Below are 22700 nucleotides of genomic sequence, written 5' to 3'. Positions count from 1 at the left end.
GCCATCCATGAGAATGTCCCAGTTTTGTTCCAATTAATTTTTTTAATCTGTTCTGATATTATCACAATCTTATATCTTGAAAAATCTGGGTTGCCCGCATAAAAAAGCTTTTTAATGTCCTGTATTGATAATTTCATGGAAATTACACAAGAAAAATCTCAAACAATGCTTTCCTCATAATTCACTGTTTCCCCACCAGACTCAGCACTGTCATCTCCCCAGACATGCCACTGGATACTTCTCATTTTAACACTGCCAGATTAGCAGCCATCTGTAATGGCGGGCTCTGAGTATTTAAAGATGTTTCTAGAATCTGTACCTGTAATATTTCAGTGCATTCACCATGTAAACAGCTTTTATGTGGCAGTTTGGCTTTCTTGTTAGCAACAAGGTATGAATGGGTAGTTTAGCAATTACCTCATTTAAAGGTACTTAAAATAGATCTGAGCTCCAGAGTTATTTATTAAGAAATACATGTGCATGCATAGGAATATAATTACCAGGCATGCTTTTTAGCTTGTGACATCTAACAAGCTATCCAATGAGTTTTCTCTCATTTAAATTACAGTGTCCCAGACAGATACATGGAAATACAAACTGTGTATTAGAAACAGAAATAAGAGTAAAACCAAAGCATGTTTGTATGTTTCAATACATCAGTCTCACTGAATGGTTGGTTTATTTACATCATTCAATGGACTGCTATGCTGACCATAAAGTGAGTAGAATTTGATCCTAAATCACTGTTTAACCAACCCATATGCTCTCAGGGCACCAACAGTGAGCCTGGTAAATAAAGAAGGGGGAAGAAAATGTCAGAAGGAGGAAGCAAAAATGCTCAACAAATCATCCTCGAAGTGCTGTTGTGCACCCATTTGGTGATAAGCGACTCATCCAACTCCTGGGAGGTGAGGAGGGAATTTTAGTGCTGAGTTCAATAGGAACAGGAGTTCAATAGGAACATAAGTAATAATAAACCATTGCTAGAAATAACAGGCTTTTGCAATTCCAGTGATAGGAGGAGAGAGGAAGAAATGTGACATACATTTTCTGTTTTTGAAATACAGTGCAACTAAAGTAGCATTAGGAACTGTTTAATAAACAGAAAACACATACAAATGCAATTCCAATTTGCCCTTTAGCTCAAGGTAGCCTTCAATTTTACTTTGGTAGGGAAGACCACAGACCACGCACAAAATAACGAGGCTCCCCCGAGACCACTCAAATCCACTCAGAGTTCCCTGGCAAGCCTTCCCTTAACCATATTGTGTTGTGTGAAATCTACACTGCTAGAGATACGATGGGATTTTCCCTGATCTTGATGGAAGCTGTGTGGATCTTTGGAAATGATATTCATACTTTGCAGTTGTTTGCAACAAATTAACAGAGTTTGTCCCTCTAATGGCAAAATAGTCAGTGGTAAATATGGATGCATGAGAAGAAAGCAAAATGCAAGTGATTAACATAAACTTGAATATCATTGACCATATCCTGACTTCAGACATGTATACCATGCTCTGACTCCATATTCACAGCCAAAATATGGCTCTAGAATCTCTAGATAATAACAATTTACTCCAGAGCTGGTTGGGAAATGTATTTTATTTAAAAAAAAAATTTAATAAATTTTTACAGAAATGGTCACATTTTTTTTTTCAAAAAAAATCCAGACAGCATTTTTTTTTTCAAAAAAAATTATATTTTTTTAAAGAAAAAGGTCTTTTATGGTGTTTTTAAAGAAAACCTGAAATTCTCTCACTAAAATGGATGTTTTTTCATTCCAATTTCCATTGCAATAAAAGGGAATTTTTTTTGACCAGCTCTAGTTTACACACACAATTCTTCTTCTTATGCCTGGTCTACACTACAGATCTATATTGGTATAACTCAGTCACTCATGGGTGTGAAAAATCAACACCCTTGAACAACATAGTTATACTGACCTAATCTGCAGTGTAGGGAGAGCTTCTTCCACCAACATAGCTACTGCCTGAGGGCTTGTCTACACTTACTGGAGGATTGATGCATCAGCAGTCGATTTAGTGGGTCTAGTGAAGACCTGCTAAATCGACCGCCGATTGCTCTCCCATTGACTCCTGTACTCCACCTGATCAAGAAGAGCAAGGGGAGTTGATGGAGGAGCGTCTCCCGTTGAGGTCACATAGTGTGCCCCCTGCAATAAGTAGTCCTAAGCTACGTCAATTTGAATTACAGTATTCACATAATGTCCTCAAAGGAAACCACTGGTGCAAGAACGGTGGTACGGTCTGGTACACTGTACCAGTAAGATATTTATAGCTGGTATGGCATACTGGAAAGACACCGGAGATGGCCCCAGCCCTTCCACGCAGCTGCGTCTCCTGAGTCCTCCTGCCGGGGTCTGTACAGCAGTCTTGTCAGAGAACAGGGCTGGGGGCAATACAGCAACTGTGCCGGAGGAGCTGCCGGCAGCCCCATGTTCTGCTCCTTTCCCTGCTGTGATTCTTGGGAGAGCCCTGAACCACAGGCCTATCCCTGGAACTGCAGCAGGGAAAGGAGTGGAATGTGCAGCTCCTCCAGTGCAGCTGTACTGCCCTGACTCCTTCCCCCGGCCCTGTCCTCCGGCAGGGCTGCTGAACAGACCCTAGGCAGGAGGACTCAGGAGACGCAGCTGTATGGCAGGGCTAGGGGCGGGCTCCTCCTGTGTCTATCCACTATGCCATACTGGCTATAAATATCTTACTGGTATGGCGTATCAGACCATACTTGCACCACTGGTTTCCTTTGAGGATGAGGTCAGATATAGAATGATCACTTTGTGAAAAGTGTATAAACTTCAATAGTAGATTCCCAAACTCCCTTACCAGGAACAAAGGAAGGGAAAACATTGTGGGTCATGTGTGTTAAAGATGTATTGGATACTAACTATCCCAGATGGGATACCTCCCTCTAATGGTCCAAACCCCCATATTAAGTTAGAATTTATTTCGGTTTATTTTCTTTATTGTTTCTTTCTTTTTTTGTCATGCAGTCCCCTCTGGATGTTGTGATTTATACAGGAATTGTTGCATGGACCAGCAAATGGAGCCAGACTGAGTCCATACTTCATTATGGGCAAGCCCTCTGGAATCTTTCAGTTACAGCCAGCAGCTGCCCAGAGGCTCCTGTCTGCATTAGTTACCAGTGATCTTGGATTTTGCTCTTCTTTAAATATGTTTAATAAACATCAACAATACAAATAACGAAACCCCTACAGCAGCTAAAACATAAATGAATAGAACCAAAACACTGAATAGTATGAAACCACTGCTCTCATGACGACATTGGACAAATATGCAAATGAAACAACCTTATCATGGCCTGTCACACCCTCATGTTAAAGGCAAAATATTTCCTTTGGGGGCTTGTCTACATGGTGCTTTATTCCGCACCAGAGGGGGTGTGAATTCTAGCGTAGCATGTCACGCACTAATTGGCCAGTGTGGACCTGTTGGTGCATACTAAAAGTTCCCTACTGTGCATAAATGTAGTGCTGTTTGAAATGGGACCACATTAACACACACTAGGGAACCTTTAGTACATGCCAGCAGGGTCCATGCCGGCCAGTTAGCGTGTGACACACTAATGTACACTAGAATTCAGACCCCCTTTAGTGCAAGGTAAAGCACCATGTAGACAGGCAACCTTAAATAATGCTGGGCTTTCATTTTAAAATATAATATAAATCAAACAAAACAAGAAAGTTGGGGGAAAAAACAAAACCAGAAAGTCAAAGTCAAAACAAAACACTGCATTTTGGTTTAGAATTGTTTCAAAATGTTACCATGGAAAAATCATGGAAAATGTAATTAAAATTGATGAAATGGCGTTATCCAACAGAAACCTGTTCCATCAAAAATGTTTCAGCCAGCTCTAACTCTAACAGTGAACTCTGCGGTCTGGAGCAAATTGGCCCATTGGATGATTTCCGTCATCACTCATTCTTGGAAAGGCCAGCCACTGACAGCAGCACTAGCCAGCATAGTCCCTTGCACGACCTGACCACAAGGACTCTCATTCTGCTCCACTTCTGCAGGGCAGGGATGGAATCCTTGTTTCTCCTCCCCTCCATTGCACACTGGCACAGGAGTTAGGCACAATCTAGACCCAAATGAGTAAAGAGGGAAGGATAACCAATTTACATCCAGAAAGGTAATAGTGGAAGAGGGATCAAATAACTTCACAGAATGTAACAGAGATGTAAGTTCTGCTGCCTGAAAAGCACACTGCTACAGATGATAAAAAAACCCAACAACCTTAGGGTCACTTGAAAATAATTTGTGGCAAATTCACACTATAAAAATATTTGGAACTAAAAGCTCTTGTCAATTGTGCACTTGGCATTTCTAACACCAGCTGATGTACTTCCATCTTAATAAAAACTTCTCTTTCCTCTCCCTGTTTAAGATTATTATTTGAATTAAGGCAGCACCTAGGAATCCCAATCAAGACTAGATCAGTGCTGTAGACACAAAGAAGTCATTGCCTTCCCCAGAAAGCTCACAGACTAGGTGTCAGACAGGATGCAAGAGGTGGACAAAACAGGCAACTAGGATGTGGGTGGATGAGAAGACAAGGTGATGAGAAAATAAACAGAATTTAGAAGGAAAGCAGAAGTCACATCTCATCATTTGCCTAACCAATGCCTTTAACATGAGGGTGTGACAGGCCATGGTAATGGACCGTGTTGTACAATATGCCACGGGGCATTTGTTTATCATTGTTAAGGCTATGTTTTAGTCATGCGTATTTTTAGTAGAAGTCATGGACAGGTCACAGGCAGTAATAACAGGGATAAGGAGGTTTTAGTACCGTTATATAAGGCACTGGTGAGACCTCACCTGGAATACTGTGTGCAGTTCTGGTCTCCCATGTTTAAGAAGGATGAATTCAAACTGGAACAGGTACAGAGAAGGGCTACTAGGATGATCCGAGGAATGGAAAACTTGTCTTATGAAAGGAGACTCAGGGAGCTTGGCTTGTTTAGCCTAACTAAAAGAAGGTTGAGGGGAGATATGATTGCTCTCTATAAATATATCAGAGGGATAAATACCAGAGAGGGAGAGGAATTATTTAAACTCAGTACCAATGTGGACACAAGAACAAATGGATATAAACTGGCCACTAGGAAATTTAGATTAGAAATTAGACGAAGGTTTCTAACCATCAGAGGAGTGAAGTTTTGGAATAGCCTTCCGAGGGAAGTAGTGGGGGCAAAAGATCTATCTTGCTTTAAGATTAAACTCGATAAGTTTATGGAGGAGATGGTATGATGGGATAACATGGTTTTGGTAATTAAATATTCATGGTAAATAGGCCCAATGGCCTGTGATGGGTTTTTAGATGAGGTAAGATCCAAGTTACCCGGGAAAGAATTTTCTGTAGTATCTGGCTGATGAATCTTGCCCATATGCTCAGGGTTTAGCTGATCGCCATATTTGGGGTTGGGAAGGAATTTTCCTCCAGGGCAGATTGGAAGGCCCTGGAGGTTTTTCGCCTTCCTCTGTAGCATGGGGCACGGGTCACTTGCTGGAGGATTCTCTGCTCCTTGAGGTCTTCAAACTACAATTTGAGGACTTCAATAGCACAGAGATAGGTGTGAGGTCTTTTTTAGGAGTGGTGGGTGAAATTCTGTGGCCTGCATTGTGCAGGAGGTCAGACTAGATGATCATAATGGTCCCTTCTGACCTAAATATCTATGAATCTATGAATCTATGAATCAGTACACAAAAATTCACGGCCCATGACCTGTCCGTGACTCGTACTATATACCCGACTAAATCCTGGGAGTGCCGTGGGTGCCAGGGGCGGGAGGGAGGGAGAAGCCTGGTGAGGCGCTGCAGGTGCTGGAGCAGGGGGCATGCGGCCTGGGGCCCCAGCTTGTGCTGGGGGCGGGAGATGGGACATTGGCGAAGCTGGCAGGCTCCCTATCTGGCTCCTTGCAGCTCCTGGGAAGCAACATGTCCCTCCCTCAGCTCCTAGCTCTGCATATTTACCCCACTCTAAACACCAGCTCCGCAGCTCCCATTGGCTGAGAACCACGGCCAATGGGAGCTGTGGGGGCGGTGCCTGTGGGTGGAGGCAGCATGTGGAGCTAGGAGCTGAGAGAGGGAGAGACATGCCACCACTGCCAGGGAGCCCCCCAAAGTAAGTGCCGCCCGGAGCCCTCATCCCCTCCCGTGCCCCACCTTGCAGCCCTGAGCCCCCTCCAACCCCAAACTCCTGCTGCTTCTCAGGTGGCCATGGGCCAGCCGTACCGGCTGCTACAGAAGTCACAGAGGATCTGGAAAGTCACCGAATCAGTGACTTCCATGGCCTCCATGACAAACTCACAGCCTTACTCATTGTCTACACTCACTCAAGGGAGGCGTTCAGCAGCCAGACTTTGTTGATGATACTTGAGAGTGTGAAAGAGGCTTTCTGATTTCTGAACCTCATTTAATATACAAGGATGTGTAGCTAAACTGGAAAACTGGAGAACCCTTCCCTCTTGTCTTTGTTTGAAGAGGTCACTGAGAAGAAGAAAGTCTTCATTTTACACATCTGGCTAAAAGTGCATCTGATCTTTTAATATTAAACTTGTCTAATACGTAAATCATCATAAAAAAGCAGTATTCAGTGCTATCACTGTAGGAGGTCTATCTGTTTTTTGCAATTATTTCAAGTTAATATCTTCCTATGAGATCCCAAACCAATTTGCCTATAAATCCATCATCTCTCCTTTATTAGTATCAACCATTACTGCTTCATAATCAATTTTTCTCATTCTCTGGTAGATTGCTTGTCCTCTTTTTTAATCAGTAAACTCGTCCCATGAGTCAGAATCTGTATAAACAATACCTAACGTTGTTAAGGTTGATATTGAAAACCTCACCTCATAAAACAGACTCCATTTTATAGCCTGATCTCTGAGTCATGGTCAGGTGAGATGTGGGAGTGCTTAGAGAATCAGAAGGAATTTGTGACAATTTTTGTAAGAGAAAGGGTCACAAACCCAATGGCCTGCCTAAATTCCAACTCAGGTAGTTATATGTTACCAGCCTAAATCCCACCTGCAGTAGGGAATGGATACAGTATTCCTATTTTATAGCTGTGTAGTGTGACTGAGCACTGGTTTAAAAGAGTGCAGCAGCACTCTCTTTCAAAGGTGACTGCATTTTAGCAGGGAGTGGTGGGATTCCGTCCGAGAACTTTTCCAGTCCACTTATCCAGATTACCTTGTCCAGTTCTGGGAGAAAATTGCACCCGGTTCTCCGAGATCCCAAAACACTCAGTCTTGTCACTCAGGTTACTTTATTAGGCATGTAACAGTTCTTTTCCCATGCTCGCCAGGCCCAGACACACGTGGCTTAGGTACGGGGTGATACCACAATTCCAGTTCATGTCATACACCACACAGTTACATCTTTCCTAGCTACTGACCTTTGTGGTTTTGCAAGTAAAGACCAATTGCTTTGCAGATTGGATAAGGCAAGCTTATCTCTTCAGGGTGTTTCTGCCTTCAAATCATATAAATCTTTCGCCTTTTACTAAAGATTTCCGTGGAGAGGAACATTTCCGAGTTTCTACCCAATTTTTTTGTTTACTATATACATACCCACAATAGTTAGTTGAGTTAATTTCTGCTTCCCTTATTTATTACAAACATATTCACAACAGTTAGTTATTTCAGCAATTACTTGTCCAGGCATGTCTTGTTTAACTTTGGCCTGCTCATGTCAGCTAAACCAGCCCTACAGGGGATTAAGTAATCCCTCTGCATCCATTACTGCCTGATAAGTGCTGTGAGGCTTTGAGATGCTCTAGCATAGAATAGAAGAGAATGGTCATTAGTATAAATATTACCATTCACTTACCAGACAAGTACCAGTTCCACTGAACAGACTGATAAATCATTTGATAATTTGTTCCCTTTATTAATAAAAATGGAGGTACTGCTTTTAACTACAGGATGTTTTCAGTCATCACTAAATATACAGAGATCTCCAACCATAAAGAGGCTATAGAGAAGGGCATGCCACTGCCCTTAGACAACTGTGGACCCTGAATGTGCATGGAGATCCTAACTTCCTGGGACCTCTAATGGGATTAGGGCTCCAAGTAGATATTGTTCTCATGATTTTGAGAGGGAATGATGGTCCCAGTTTGGTTGTCTGTAGGGAACTCCCAGTCTCCTATTGGAGCCTGCCCTGCTAGGAACAAAAGACAGGATCCAGAAGAGATTTAGGTGCCTAAACCCATCTGTGGCACCACTGCAGTTCACAAAATTTCAGCTGCCCCGGTCCTGTAGTTACCGAAACTCTCTGGGAGCCTAACTTTTTGCCATCAAAGTTTCCTAGATGCCTAATTGAAAAAGGGGAAGATGAGGAAACAATATAACAGGGTAATAACATAAGCCACAAGCAACAGAAAACCTAGGTCAAACAATGTAAGCTTAAAAAAAAAATTAAATTTCCACCTGGTCCCATACTCCAAGTTAAAATGCATAGCTCCATATTATACAGTTAAAAGGTGATATGTTAAGAGAAAAAATGATGTAGTTCACTCTCTTGGCATATGTTTCACAGTCGGATATTTGGGTTTGGTGGTCTTGGTCAACCCAAGAGAGGCGGACCCTGGTCAGTTCAAACCGTGGCCATCGGGCTGCTCATTGAGGTTCAGTCACTTCCCCATTGACATAGGCCAACTGTTCACAGGCCTGGCTGAGGGTGGGGTCCTCTCTTTGGTCCCAACTTTGTCTAAGGGTGCTTCTTCTATGGGCAGCATGTGCGTAGCGTCTCTCTCTGGCACAAATAGGCCCCAGGATTGGGCTAGCGGGTCCCCCAGCTTGGCCCTCCTGGGTCTCCCTTGAGGACCGTCTGGGCATGCAGGCCTTGGAGCCTCGCATCCTGCAGGATTCCAGTGAACCCTGGCCAGTCCTGCCTGAGAATGACTGGGTAGGGCAACTTTGGGGCTAGACCCACCATCATTAACCCTGGTCACTCTGTTCATGGTCACTGAGACCCAAGCACTGGGGTAGGACTTCACATCACTGTGGATACACAGGAGTTGGATCTTGCCCAGCCAAAGGTCAGTTGGAGGGAACAGCCCATGGCATACATGACAGCAGCCCGAGTCCACCAGGGCGGAGACCTGTTTCTCGCCTAGGCCCACTGCGATGGTCAACTTGGCAGCAGGATGTTGACAGACACGGGACTCCCCCGTGCAGATCTTGCCAAAGGTGTAGTCCATTGCCTGGCATTGTCGCTGAAGGTGGTCGAAGTGGCTACAGGTGAAACCAGGCCCAACCTCTGAAGGGCTGGGCCAGGTTTCAGGGTTCCATGGATGATCCGGTGGGCTCAGATTCACAGCCCTCCCTCCCCTGCCACTACCCAGGATGCCAGGACAGTCCACAGAAGATGGCTGCTGGTATGACCCTCATCACAGTTTGGGTTGGATCGAGAATCGGCATTAGGGCTGGGGGGTCCTCAGCAAGCCTAGGGGGTTCCTGGCTGGTGTCATAGCTTCAGCCCCCAGGGCCTCCACCGCCAGAAAGTATTCCATCAAGCCCACTGCCACCCTCAAGATGGCAGGTCGATGTCGAAGAACCCAGGCCCTCCTTGGGGCGGAGGCATGTGGACAAACTGCTCAAGGGTGACTTGCTCAGCCATGTCTGTCGTGGCGTGCCGCTCAGGCTGGAGCCACCAGCAGCAGGTATCTAAGTTCTTGAGCCATGACCCGAGATCAGGCCCCCCGACAGGTACATCTTCACCAGAAACTGGAGTTGAAAGGCCTCGGGGGTAATGTCCAAGGCATTGAGTATGGACACCTTTACTTGCCCATAGTCTCGGGCCTCATCATTTGGTAACTCGCGATAGGCAGCCTGAGCTGTCCTCATCAGGTATGGGGCCAAGAAGGTGGCCCATTGGTCTGGCTGTTACCTGGCCATTGAGGCGACCCATTTGAAAGCCACCAAGAAAGCTTCCAGGTCATCCTCGGGCCCCATCTTTGTGAGCTGCCCGGTCATTGCTCCTCCAGGATTGGAGCCGGGGGGATGGGGGGCAGCCAGCTGCTGGAAGCACTGCCACTGCTGTTCTTGACGTTGGGCCCCGCCTCCTGGATCAGCTGCTGCTACTGGGCTTCTAATTGTTGCACCAGCTGCTGCTGGAGCTGGGTGGACAGCTGCTGCTGCTGGCTTTCTGCCCACCACTTCATCAGCTTGACCACCTCCATTCTAGCAGATTGGGCTGGTGGCAAGTTGGTAGTGCAACAAAGCCTCTCTTCTCAGGGGTGGGACACTGCCTGCATTCTCCACCATGTGTAGTGGTCTGTGGCCATCCCGCACTGTCAGTCTCAGAGGGAGGCCACATCCCCTCACTACATTGTACCTACAAGTGTAATGCTCAACAGGGGAATTGGCAGACTAACGTCTCTGGCCCTCTGGGCAGGGCAGAGCAATAAGCAGTCTATGGCCTAGCTCTCTGGCTGGGGCAGACAGTAGGCAAATGCAGACCATCCAGCCTAAGGTGAGTAGGCTGCCACCCCAGGGTTGGGGCTGACAGCAGGGGCTAGGGGGACCCTGTCCCACCCTACTCCACTAGGTCCGAGCCCAGGGACCTGACAGTGGTGGAGGGTTCTGTCACTGGATCAGCAGGGATCCGTCACTGAAACCCGCTGACCTTGACTCTGGCAACACAACCTGACTAATGTCTGGTGTCTCTGGGCTATTTCCTACTACCCCTTCTGAGTGTTCCTCCATCTCCTGAGGTTCCTCGGTCTCCCTGGGGCACACGGCCAGCAGCAGTCCCAGTAGCTCCTCTGGGTATTGGTCAGTTGGCAGTCCCGGCACCTTCTCTGGGTCCTTGGCATTGTAGAGCTTGGTCTCTGGCGCAGAGCTTGGCAGCAGGCAAGGGATATCCGCTCCCTTCCCTGGGTTTCACATCCATAGCTTGGATGGGTCATTCAGTCCTTTGTTCAGAACTTCGTTTGTAGAAAAGTTACTCCAGAGGTAAGAAGCAGGAAAGAAGACAAAATGGAGTTGGAGACGATGCAGCTGCCCTTTATATTCCTCTTGCCATGTGGCTTATACTTCCTGTGTCCCAAACACAAGGTTCACAGCATGTGGCATGGAAAATTTAGAGTTCTGTCCATAGGCATGCCCCTACAAGTCTTGTGGACTCGTAAGGTGTAGTCTCTGGCTTTTTCAATGGGTTCATGGGCCATCAAGCAGGCTAGGCAGTGCTGATGCCAATCTGTCTGGGGGTGTCAAACATAGCACAAGTTTGGAAATACAGCTATACCATACGTATCTATAACTTACAATACAAAGGTGATACAAACATATAAACAAGATCATCATACTTGGCAAATTATAACATTTGCATAGACACCTTATATGGCATATATGGTCAGACTCATTGCAATTTTATAATATTGGTATCAACAATATCAAAGTTTCTCCCATATTCCATACAGCATCACACATCCAGTCTTGTAAAACCTGAGTGTATGTAAATAAGCCTTTCACATAGGTCTTTGGGAGTTGCAGGCTACAGCCCCACAGAATGGACAAGAGCTCCCACTACCATTAAAACAGGACCCCATGTTTGCTTTTGATAAACATTCTTTCTATTTTTAATTACTTTGTCAGCATAAAATGAACTGAAATGTGACCACTTATTACACTGAAAATCCTGCATTATTGGGCTGATTCCAAAGCCCATTCAAGCTAATGGGACTCAAGCCACTGATCTCAACAGGCTTTAGATTAGGATCTAGAGGGTTTATATGAGGAGATGGTGTGGTCCAGAGAGGAGGGTATCAGAATGGGACTTAAAAGATGTGGGTTTCCCCCTGCCTTACATGAAGTCACTTCAAGTCTCTGTGCTTCTGTAAAGGTAACTTTGTCTTGTCTACTTACATTGTAAATTCTTCTGGAAGGGGACAGTCTCTCACTGTGCATGTATCCTGGTAATTAATAACTGTACTTGCTAGTGTAGGAGAAATGGAAAGATAACTAAAAATGAAGGAAAAGGTCCAGTGTACTGGATTTGTTAGAGTGACAAGCAAAAGGCAAGTGGCATAAATCTTAAAGTCACTTACAAAACGGAATTCTAAAATTGATCTTCTGTTCTGCCATTTTTATCTTGACTTTGACCTTTCAATACACACACGAGTCTAAAAGAAAATGTTCTGATCTACTGAGTCTATGAAAGTCAAAAACTCCCCAGGAATACACATGAATTAGAATACTGTATAACTCCTAGCTTGCAAAGACTGTAATTCTACTTCCCTTTATCTTAATTTTTTTTTTTTAGGTGGTACCAAGAAAAACAAACATACATCTTATAAGAGACAGTTAACAAAGGGATGGTCTAGGTGATCTAATAGACCATTTGCATCCTTAATGTCTGATTCAGTGCATCCAGAGAATCATGACCTGTGACTCAACACAGGCCTCCACCCACTGAGCTGAGCAAGCAGCTTCATTAACGAAGGCAGTAAAGGTTTTAATCTAGATGTCTAAGAATTTCTAGTGTGCCCTGCCCCATATGGTAAACATATAAGACACAAGTACTTCTAATGTGTTAGAAAGAAGGGTAACACAAACCAAGGGAATATAAACTATAGACACCAGCTGGGTGTTTCTCTCCAACAGCTGACATGTATCAAAGGAGTTGGACTCCTTTAGGTATAATTAGTGACAGCATCAGCTGTTGGGCTGAGGAATACATAGAATCCTAACCACAGCTCTTTGCAGGTAAGTGAAGGATTTGATTTAAGTTGTAATGATTTGTAACAGCCTGCAGCAATGTTGCCACATGCTTTGGTTCAACTGGGTCAATATTGGGAATGGAAGACCACCAAGAAATACGTGCTGAAAGCAGGATGGCGTTGATGATGCAGTCGATGACAATGACTCTTACCTCTGAGTCAGGACTGAGAGAATACTTGAGAATGAGGCTTGGAAAGGGTCACTTTGATGAAGTTGCTATGCTTTACATGAGACAATAAACCGAAGACCTAGTGATTTGTACTCATTAAAGATTCCAAAGCACTTTTCATATTAATAAAAAAAGGAGTACTTGTGGCACCTTAGAGACTAACCAATTTATCTGAGCATAAGCTTTCGTGAGCTACAGCTCACTTCATCGGATGCATACTGTGGAAAGTGTAGAAGATCTTTTTATACACACAAAGCATGAAAAAATACCTCCCCCCACCCCACTCTCCTGCTGGTAATAGCTTATCTAAAGTGATCACTCTCCTTACAATGTATATGATAATCAAGTTGGGCCATTTCCAGCACAAATCCAGGTTTTCTCACCCCCTCCCCCCACACACAAACACACTCTCCTGCTGGTAATAGCTTATCTAAAGTGACCACTCTCCTTACAATGCGTATGATAATCAAGGTGGGCCATTTCCAGCACATATCCAGGGTTTAACAAGAACGTCTGACGGGGGAGGGGGGATAGGAAAAAACAAGGGGAAATAGGTTACCTTGCATAATGACTTAGTCACTCCCAGTCTCTATTCAAGCCTAAGTTAATTGTATCCAATTTGCAAATGAATTCCAATTCAACAGTTTCTCGCTGGAGTCTGGATTTGAAGTTTTTTTGTTGTAATATAGCAACTTTCATGTCTGTAATCGCGTGACCAGAGAGATTGAAGTGTTCTCCGACTGGTTTATGAATGTTATAATTCTTGACATCTGATTTGTGTCCATTTATTCTTTTACGTAGAGACTGTCCAGTTTGATCAATGTACATGGCAGAGGGGCATTGCTGGCACATGACGGCATATATCACATTGGTGGATGTGCAGGTGAACGAGCCTCTGATAGTGTGGCTGATGTTATTAGGCCCTGTGATGGTGTCCCCTGAATAGAGATGTGGGCACAGTTGGCAATGGGCTTTGTTGCAAGGATAGGTTCCTGGGTTAGTGGTTCTGTTGTGTGGTATGTGGCTGCTGGTGAGTATTTGCTTCAGGTTGGGGGGCTGTCTGTAGGCAAGGACTGGCCTGTCTCCCAAGATTTGTGAGAGTGTTGGGTCATCCTTCAGGATAGGTTGTAGATCCTTAATAATGCGTTGGAGGGGTTTTAGTTGGGGGCTGAAGGTGACGGCTAGTGGCGTTCTGTTATTTTCTTTGTTAGGCCTGTCCTGTAGTAGGTGACTTCTGGGAACTCTTCTGGCTCTGTCAGTCTGTTTCTTCACTTCCGCAGGTGGGGATTGTAGTTGTAAGAATGCTTGATAGAGATCTTGTAGGTGTTTGTCTCTGTCTGAGGAGTTGGAGCAAATGCAGTTGTATCGCAGAGCTTGGCTGTAGACGATGGATCGTGTGGTGTTGTCAGGGTGAAAGCTGGAGGCATGTAGGTAGGAACAGCGGTCAGTAGGTTTCCGGTTTAGGGTGGTGTTTATGTGACCATCGCTTATTAGCACTGTAGTGTCCAGGAAGTGGATCTCTTGTGTGGACTGGACCAGGCTGAGGTTGATGGTGGGATGGAAATTGTTGAAATCATGGTGGAATTCCTCAAGGGCTTCTTTTCCATGGGTCCAGATGATGAAGATGTCATCAATATAGCGCAAGTAGAGTAGGGGCGTTAAGGGACAAGAGCTGAGGAAGCGTTGTTCTAAGTCAGCCATAAAAATGTTGGCATACTGTGGGGCCATGCGGGTATCCATAGCAGTGCCGCTCATTTGAAGGTATACATTGTCCCCAAATGTAAAATAGTTATGGGTAAGGACCACTTTCCACAGTATGCATCCGATGAAGTGAGCTGTAGCTCACAAAAGCTTATGCTCAAATAAATTGGTTAGTCTCTAAGGTGCCACAAGTACTCCTTTTCTTTTTGCGAACACAGACGAACACGGCTGTTACTCTGAAACCTTTCATATTAATAGAATTTCCCGGTACCCTGGCCAAATTCCACCTTGAATAATTACATTCTAAATTCTCCCAGCAGTTTGACCTAGATATAGTATTGATGCTTTCAGCTGCATTATTCCCCTAGTATCATCCCATGGACTTTCTTCATCTGAAGATGCCATGGTGCAAAAAGGATCACATAAATTTGCAAAATCTTCTCACCTAACAGACAAACTAGGTCTGTGCAGATTGATTAATTGATTTCCAAGGGTCTTAAGCATGTGCTTAGGGAGTAGGAATTTCCTGAATTTGGGGCATCAATTAAAAATAAAATGCTAATAACTATTGCTAATTATGCAATTAAATAACCATGTCTACACACATATACTTCAACCAGTTCTGCCCATTTTATCTACTTAGGAAGGTGATAAAATTAGATGCAAACAAAATATAGCCATCTGCTTTGTGGCAAGGCACCTTCTTTGCCTCACCGGGTTCAGTGCTTCTTCCTCTGGCGGTAGGAGCTAGAGTAAATCGGTCCCATTCTGGAGAGTTTTTATTCTTCAATATTTACAAGGTGGGCCTCAGGGTAGGTCCCAGGAGCACTTTTCAGGCAAACAAAAAAAGTTAACACAAAAAGGGAATACTTCTCCCTGCCTGTGCCCTCTCTCGAGTGTTGCCTCATGGTGCTAGCCTCTCGGCCAGTCCCTCCCCAAACAGTCTGTTACCATGTTAGAGGGGAGAGCAGCCTTCCACCCAGGAAAAGCCTTTTCTCCCTGCTGCAGCTTACCTCCCATCTCTCCTCTCCCTTACTGCAAAAGAGTATTTAAAGATCCCAGGCAGACCTTAATTGGACTTACATGTCCCTAGTTAACCGGAGGTAACCTCTTTTCTGCTGATGGGAAAAAGGGTCGTTACCATTCTCGGGCTGATGTACCTGCCTTCCACCGCTTTCTTACAGTTGTCCAGTGTGACTTTGTCACACCTTGTTAGTGAAGCAAGTATCAAGTCAAATAGTCATTGACATGCAAAATACTCCATCAGGACAAAGACTAAATACTGCAGCAATAGCAAAGATGTCATAATATAGAGGGGAAATCAAACAACATCTTAGACTACGTCTACACTACCACTTATGTCAGTATAACTTATGTCACTCAGAGGGGTGGTTTATTCACACCCCTCTGAGTGACATAAGTTACATTGACCTAAGTGCTGGTGTGGACAGCACTATGTCAGCGGGAGAACTTCTCCCATAGATATCACCACTTGTTGGGGGTGGATTAATGAAATCAGCATGCTCTCTCCTGTCGGCTTAGAGCAGCTACATTAGAGAGCTTGCTTACAGCTCTAGTGTAGCCATAACCTTAAACATCTTAAACAGGAAGGTCTAGAAATACTAATGAATAATCACAATGACAACATAATTGGCATCACACAGACTTGATGGGATAATTCACACAACTGGAATATTGGTATAGAAATATACAGCTTAATAAGGAAGGACAGGCAGGGAAAAAAGGGAGGTGTTGTTGTCTTGTAGATCAAAGATGCATACACTTACACTCAGGTTGAGATAGAAGTGGGAGGCAGACCTGTTGAAAGTCTCTGAGTAAGGATAAAAGGGATAAAAAACAAGGGTTATAGTGGATCACAAAGTAATGAGAGTCAATGATGGCAAACAGTCAAGCTGGAAGGGTCTATCAAGTGGGGTCCCACAGGGATCTGTCCTGTGTCCAGTTCTATTTAACATCTTCAAAAATGATTTGGATAATGGCATAAAGAGTACACTTATAAAGTCTGCGGATGATACCAAGCAGGTGGGGTTGCAAGTGTTTTGAAGAACAGGATTAGAATTCAAAATGATCTTGACAAACTGAAGAAATGGTCTGAAATAAATAGGATGAAATTCAATAAGGACAAATGCAAAGTACTCCACTTAGGAAGGAATAATCAACTGCACAAATACAAAATGGGAAATGACTGCCTAGGAAGGAGTACTGCAGAAAAAGATCTGGGGTTATAGTGGCTCACAAACTAAATAAAAGTCAATGATGTGACCCTGTTTCAAAAGAGCAAACATCATTCCGGGATGCATTAGCAGGAGTGTTGTATGCAAAATATGAGAAGTAATTCTTCTGCTCTATTCAGCACTGATAAGGCCTCAACTAGATATTGTGTCCAGTTCTGGTGGACAACTATGGACAAATTGGAGAAAGTCCAGAGGAGAGCAACAAAAATGATTAAAGGTCTAGAAAGATTGAGAATGACTGAGGTAAGATTGAAAAAACTGGGTTTGTTTAGTCTGAAGGAGAGAAGACTGAGGGGGGCCATGATAGGTAAAAGGTTGTTATAAAGAGGAGAGTGATAAATTGTTTTCCCTAACCACTGTGGACAGGACAAGTAGTATTGGACTTAAATTGCAACAAGGGAGATAAAGGTTAGACATTAAGAAAAACTTCCTGTCAGGGCAGTTAAGCACTGGAACAAATTACTTAGGGAGGTTGTGGAATCTCCATCATTGGAAGTGTTTAAGAACAGGTTCGACATACACCTGTCAGGGATGGTCTAGATAATACTTAATCTTGTCTCAGTGCGTTGGACTGGACTAGATGACCTATCCAGTCCCTTTCTGGTCTGCTTGTCTATGATTTCTATAATAAATAATATCATTCACCATTACAAGTGCTTCACATAAACACAATTAATAGTGAAAATAAATAGGACTTTGTGTACTTGGTTGAAACAGTGCAATCTGTATCAGTGTACTATACATTTCAATCCTGTGCAGAAAGACACCACAATGAATAAAGAGAAACCACCACCTTGTTAGATAATTTAATTAATCTTCTCCACAAAGGATATAACCAAATATCTATACAAATATATCCTAGCTAATGAGGGAAATAATTATATGTGCCTTCTTAAGGATAAGGCAAATATTTTATTCAAGTAAGATTATTCAAGATAATTCTGGGCCAAATATTGTCCTTTGGAAGAAAATGGAAACAACCAAAAATTTGGAGCTTCTCTGTGTATTCTAAAAAGAGACCCCTTTGAAGAGTCCACTTAAGACGACCCACTGTGGTCAATTTTAAGCTTATGTCAACTTCATCACATTAAAGTCTACTTTAAACTTATGCTTTAAATTAAGCATGTGCTTAACTGAATAAATCCCCATCCCCTCTAGACTAAACCAAAATCCCACCTTCAACTGCCTCAGCCTCCCATCAATGCTCACTTAAATAGATGGGCTTTGCATCATGCTCTCTTCAGCAGAGAAGCAGAGTTTGGGTCTTTCCTGTGTTTTTTATATAGAATGACAGTTGTCAAGATGAATTTTTCCAGGCAGTGTGGTATGGAATTTCACTAAGGCAAGAAGGCATTGCTATCTGCAGCACCGTGCAATGGTTTAGAGTGAGGATGTTGGTAACTATTAGCACACTGAAGTGTCTATAATGTAGGATTCTGACAAACTTTTTTTTGTTAAGGACTATATTTTACATTTTTCAGTTAGGCTATCTATGGCTCAGATTATCCCTCCCTCTAAGGACACTTGGCACTAATGTACAGTGTAAAATGGCCTTAAACCAGCCAGAGAGCTGCAGGAAAGAATCCTCTCTGTGTAAGGAGAATCTTCACTACTGTGGAGCTGGTGGAGGCAGCTTAGCCAGCTCCTATGCCAGCCATCCTAGGATATGTCAGGGCAGGCTGGGGATGTATGTGGCAAGGGTATGGCTGAGCTGAGCTCCACCAGACTCAATCCCGCACTGGGGTAAGGACCTTATCCCCGCAACGTAATTAGAGGAGACACCCTCTTGCTCTAACTTGCACCAGGGCTGATTCAAGGAGATGCAGCTGTCTGCCAGTAGCCCCCCTTTCCACAGTGTCGGAATGTAGCTCTGACATAATGAGGAATCAAGGCCTGCCATAGTTGATTTTATAGGTTTATTTTCTAATGTACCATTGTTAGGAATCTAGGATGCTGTCAACATTAAAACCATGAATAAATAAGCAAACAATTCAGTTGAAGTGTAAGTGAGTAAACTTCTGTTTCAGCTCTTTTTCAGCAAGACTAACAGGTATAAAACAATGACAAAAACTAATTTTAAACCACAAAATCAAAAGAGTCAAATTCCAGTCAAATACATATGTGCAAATTTATTGAAGACCTGGCCTGCAAAAATTGTAATTAATGGTGATACTCACTGAACGTAGGACAAGGAATAATCAGCTTAAGCTGAAGCAAAGGAGATTTAGGTTAGCTATTAATAAAACTTTCTAATTATAAGGATAGTTAAAAGCAAAGAGTTATGACTGAATACACACATTGAGAGCAGATCTGCTGATTGAGGACCTGATCCAAAGCCCATTGAAAACAACCGGAGAAGAAAGTGCCATTTTCACACTAGAACCTCACTTTAAAGCAGAGGAGATTTGCAGTTGAATTCAGGATTTGTAAATACAAACCCAAGACCAGAGTATGGTTCAAAGAGTTTTTACATTTACAGAAATATTGTTCACCTTTTCCTCCTTCTTTCCTCCTCATGCAAACACACAATATGGTGTCAGAAAAAAATGAAAAGAAAATGGATCAGTTAAAGCCTCCAGGAAAGATACCCTTCAAAGGAAATTTAGTGGAAAATTGAAGAAAATAGAAGCTGAGAGTTCTCTTGTACCTCTCGGCTACAGAAGCAGATAAGTAGAAGGAAAGGCTGCAAGCAGCATTGCTCCTTTCTGTGATGAGAGAGCGTGCCAGATGTATATAATCAACTCAAGAGAGAAAAATAATGAGAAATTAAAAATACTCATGAATAGGTTTGAAGTCTATTGTGCTTAAGGATAAATATCACTGAAGAGGACAGGAATTTTCAACTGAGCCAGGAGTGACAGTAAATCAAATAATCCATATGTGACACACACAAAGAATCACAGCCACACTCCCACGAACTTTTAACTAAGGAGGAGTTTATCAAACCACCATTAAACTTCCAGCAGCATTTCCCCACTGTTGCTGTTTATCAGTGTATTTGGGGGTAAATAAGATTTCTCCTTTATATAGCCAGACTCTTCTCCTCCTGCCTATGTCATGCAGAGATGTCACCATCACGTTTGTGACCTATCAACTGCCTCCAGGGAGAAGATTTGATGTATAACTTCTGAAGCAACTCCCCTCTCTTCTCTCAACCTGTTGTCCATTGGGATAATTGGAGATATAAATACAGTACTATTTAACTGAACATGACAACTATGCTGAGATGTGAATAAATGAGTTCCAATTGCCCTATTTTAGAGATGAGGAAACTGATGCCAGGAGAGCTGAAGAGCTGGGAATGGAACTCAGGAATTCCTGGCTCCCAATCCTGTACTTAGCTCCCTAGAACATCCTCCTCTAATACAAAGAGATGTATTTCCTTTTCAGTGTCTGGGCTAAATTCACTTCCCTGTCATGACAGAGGACCCCAGAAACGGAAAATCTGTGGAGTGCGGGGGGGGGGGGGGGGGAGGAAAGAGAGAGAGCTTGCAGTGTTGCAGGCTTCCTCACAATGGGAAGGTTAAGGAATTGCTATAGTCCCAAAAATGGGTGGCACCAGTTTGTGAAGGCGGTGTGGGCAACACAGCTGGGGAATGTACGCATTTAGCACCCTGCCACTGCAGATTGTAAACAAGGAATTGTCATCAAACAGGTCTGTTTCCAGCGGTGTCCTACAGGGATTGGTTTTTGGTCCTACACTGTTTAACATCTTTATCAATGACCTGGAAGAAAACATAAAATCATTACTAAAGTTCGCAGATGACACAAACATTTGGAGAGTGGTAAATAATGAAAAGGACAGGTCACTGATTCAGAGCGATCATTTGGTAAACTTGATGCAAGCAAACAATACGTGTTTTAATACGGATTAAATGTAAATGTATACACCTAGGATCAAAGAATGTGGGCCGTATTTACAAGATAGAAGACCATATCCTGGGAAGCAGTGACTCAAAGATTTGGGGATCATGATGGATAATCAGCTGAGCATGAGCTTCCATTGTGAAGTGGTGGCCAAAAAAGCTAATGGGATCCTGGGATGCATAAATAGGGGAATCTCAAGTAGGAGCAGAGAGGTTATTTTACCTCTGGATTTGGCAGTAATATGACCACTGCTGGAATCCTATGTCCAGTTCTGGTGCCCACAATTCAAGAAGGATGTTGATAAACTGGAGAGGGTTCAGAGAAGAGCCACAAGAATGATTAAAGGATTAGAAAACATGTCTGAGAGTGGTAGACCCAAGGAGCTCAATCTAGTTAGCTTAACAAAGAGAAGGTTAAGGGGTGACTTGATCAGTCTGTAAGTTCCTACACGGTGAACAATTATTTAATAATGGGCTCTTCAATCTAGCAGGAAAAGGCATAACATGATCCAATGGCTGGAAGTTGAAACTCGACAAATTCAAACAGGAAAGGAGGCATAAATTATTAACTGTAATAGTAATTAGTCATTGGAACCGTTAACCAACAATTGTGGTGAATTTTCCATCACTGCCAATCTTTAAATCAAGATTGGATAATTTTTCTAAAAGATACATTCTAGGAATTATTTGGGGGAAGTTCTATGGTCTGTGCTACACAGGAGGTCAGGCTAGATCACAATACTTCCTTCTGGCTTCAGAATCTATGAACCTAAGTCCTGAATTAAAGGCCTCATATACTCCCCTGTGACCCCTGTCGAAATAAGAGTGTTATAGAAGGGGATAGAGCCTGGTGGTTCAGAAGGTTAATTCACTGGAGACATGAGTTCAAATTTGACACATAGGCAGAAGTGAAGTGGGTTTATGGCTCTTAGACCCTTATGGTATTTGTCATTATCACAGCACTACTGCAGAGTGGATGTTCCCTAATGAATAGAGGCGCACAACTTGAAAAATGGATGTGCTATAGAGCAGGCATAATTGAAATGCAATGGTAGTGCTGTGTGAAAAACTATGCTCAGTATTTGCCTTGTCTCCCCTCTCAAAGGTATTTGTAAAGTTCCTGTCATCTTCAAATCTAGGCACCAACTACAGCACTGAGTCTTGCATAAAGTTAGTTCAAAGTAGACCATACATTTGCCACCTCTAGTTCTGACCACTAAGACTTAGAGTTTTGTCTTTTTTCTTCTCATCATCTCTTTCTGCACTGCGCAGTGCACCTGGCTTTAAACAGAGCTATTAGCCCTCTCTTTCGGGAACACCATGTTTTCCCAGTATTCTTCAGACACACGTAAACAGCATGAGGATATATACTATAATGGGGCATGGGAGGGGGTGCAAAAAGAAAGATATACCCTCCCTCACGCTGGAAAGTTTGACACAGAAAATGGGGATAGCTTTCTTTATACTGTAACTGGTGTTAGGTAGGGTGTAGCTTCCAAGGGAGCACAATTAGACAAGAAGCTGCTATCCTTCAAAGAGCCAGAGGACTCAATTGCCTGCATTACTGAGCTGCTGCTTTCAATGAGAAGCTTTTACTGTGAGAGAAGGAGTACAAGTTAATTTGCCAGTGGCCAGTCCTAAACCGTTGGTTCCTCACCGGCCCAAGCAAAATGCAGCATGGGGGGGAATCCAAATAGGGTTACAGGAGCAAATGGACACAAGGGCAGCGATCGGCGTTGCTCCCCCCACGCGCACAGACAGCGTGAGAACAGGATATTAGAGAGAGATCTTCTCAGACTTGAAGAAGAGCTTTATAGCTCAAAAGCTTGTTTCTCTCACCAACAGAAATTGGTCCAATAAAAGATATTACCTCACCCACCTTGTCTAAAAATAAACTCAACATTATGGGTGCATAAATGCACCCCCCTCCCCCCGAT

The 22700-nt window shown here is 43.4% G+C and overlaps 1 non-coding gene across 1 annotated transcript; it reads left to right on the top strand.

Annotated features, from left to right (window-relative positions):
• The first annotated feature begins 7508 nt into the window (after positions 1-7508).
• LOC140913948 (U5 spliceosomal RNA) lies at positions 7509-7619 on the top strand. Its single transcript, XR_012159711.1, has one exon. It is a non-coding gene; the product is annotated as a U5 spliceosomal RNA (small nuclear RNA).
• Positions 7620-22700: the final 15081 nt, after the last annotated feature.

The sequence above is a fragment of the Lepidochelys kempii genome, chromosome 6 (assembly GCF_965140285.1).
Source record: "Lepidochelys kempii isolate rLepKem1 chromosome 6, rLepKem1.hap1, whole genome shotgun sequence".
Classification (NCBI taxonomy): Eukaryota; Metazoa; Chordata; order Testudines; family Cheloniidae; genus Lepidochelys; species Lepidochelys kempii.
Note: the sequence above shows the minus strand (reverse complement) of the source record. Positions and strands in the feature narration are given on the sequence as shown.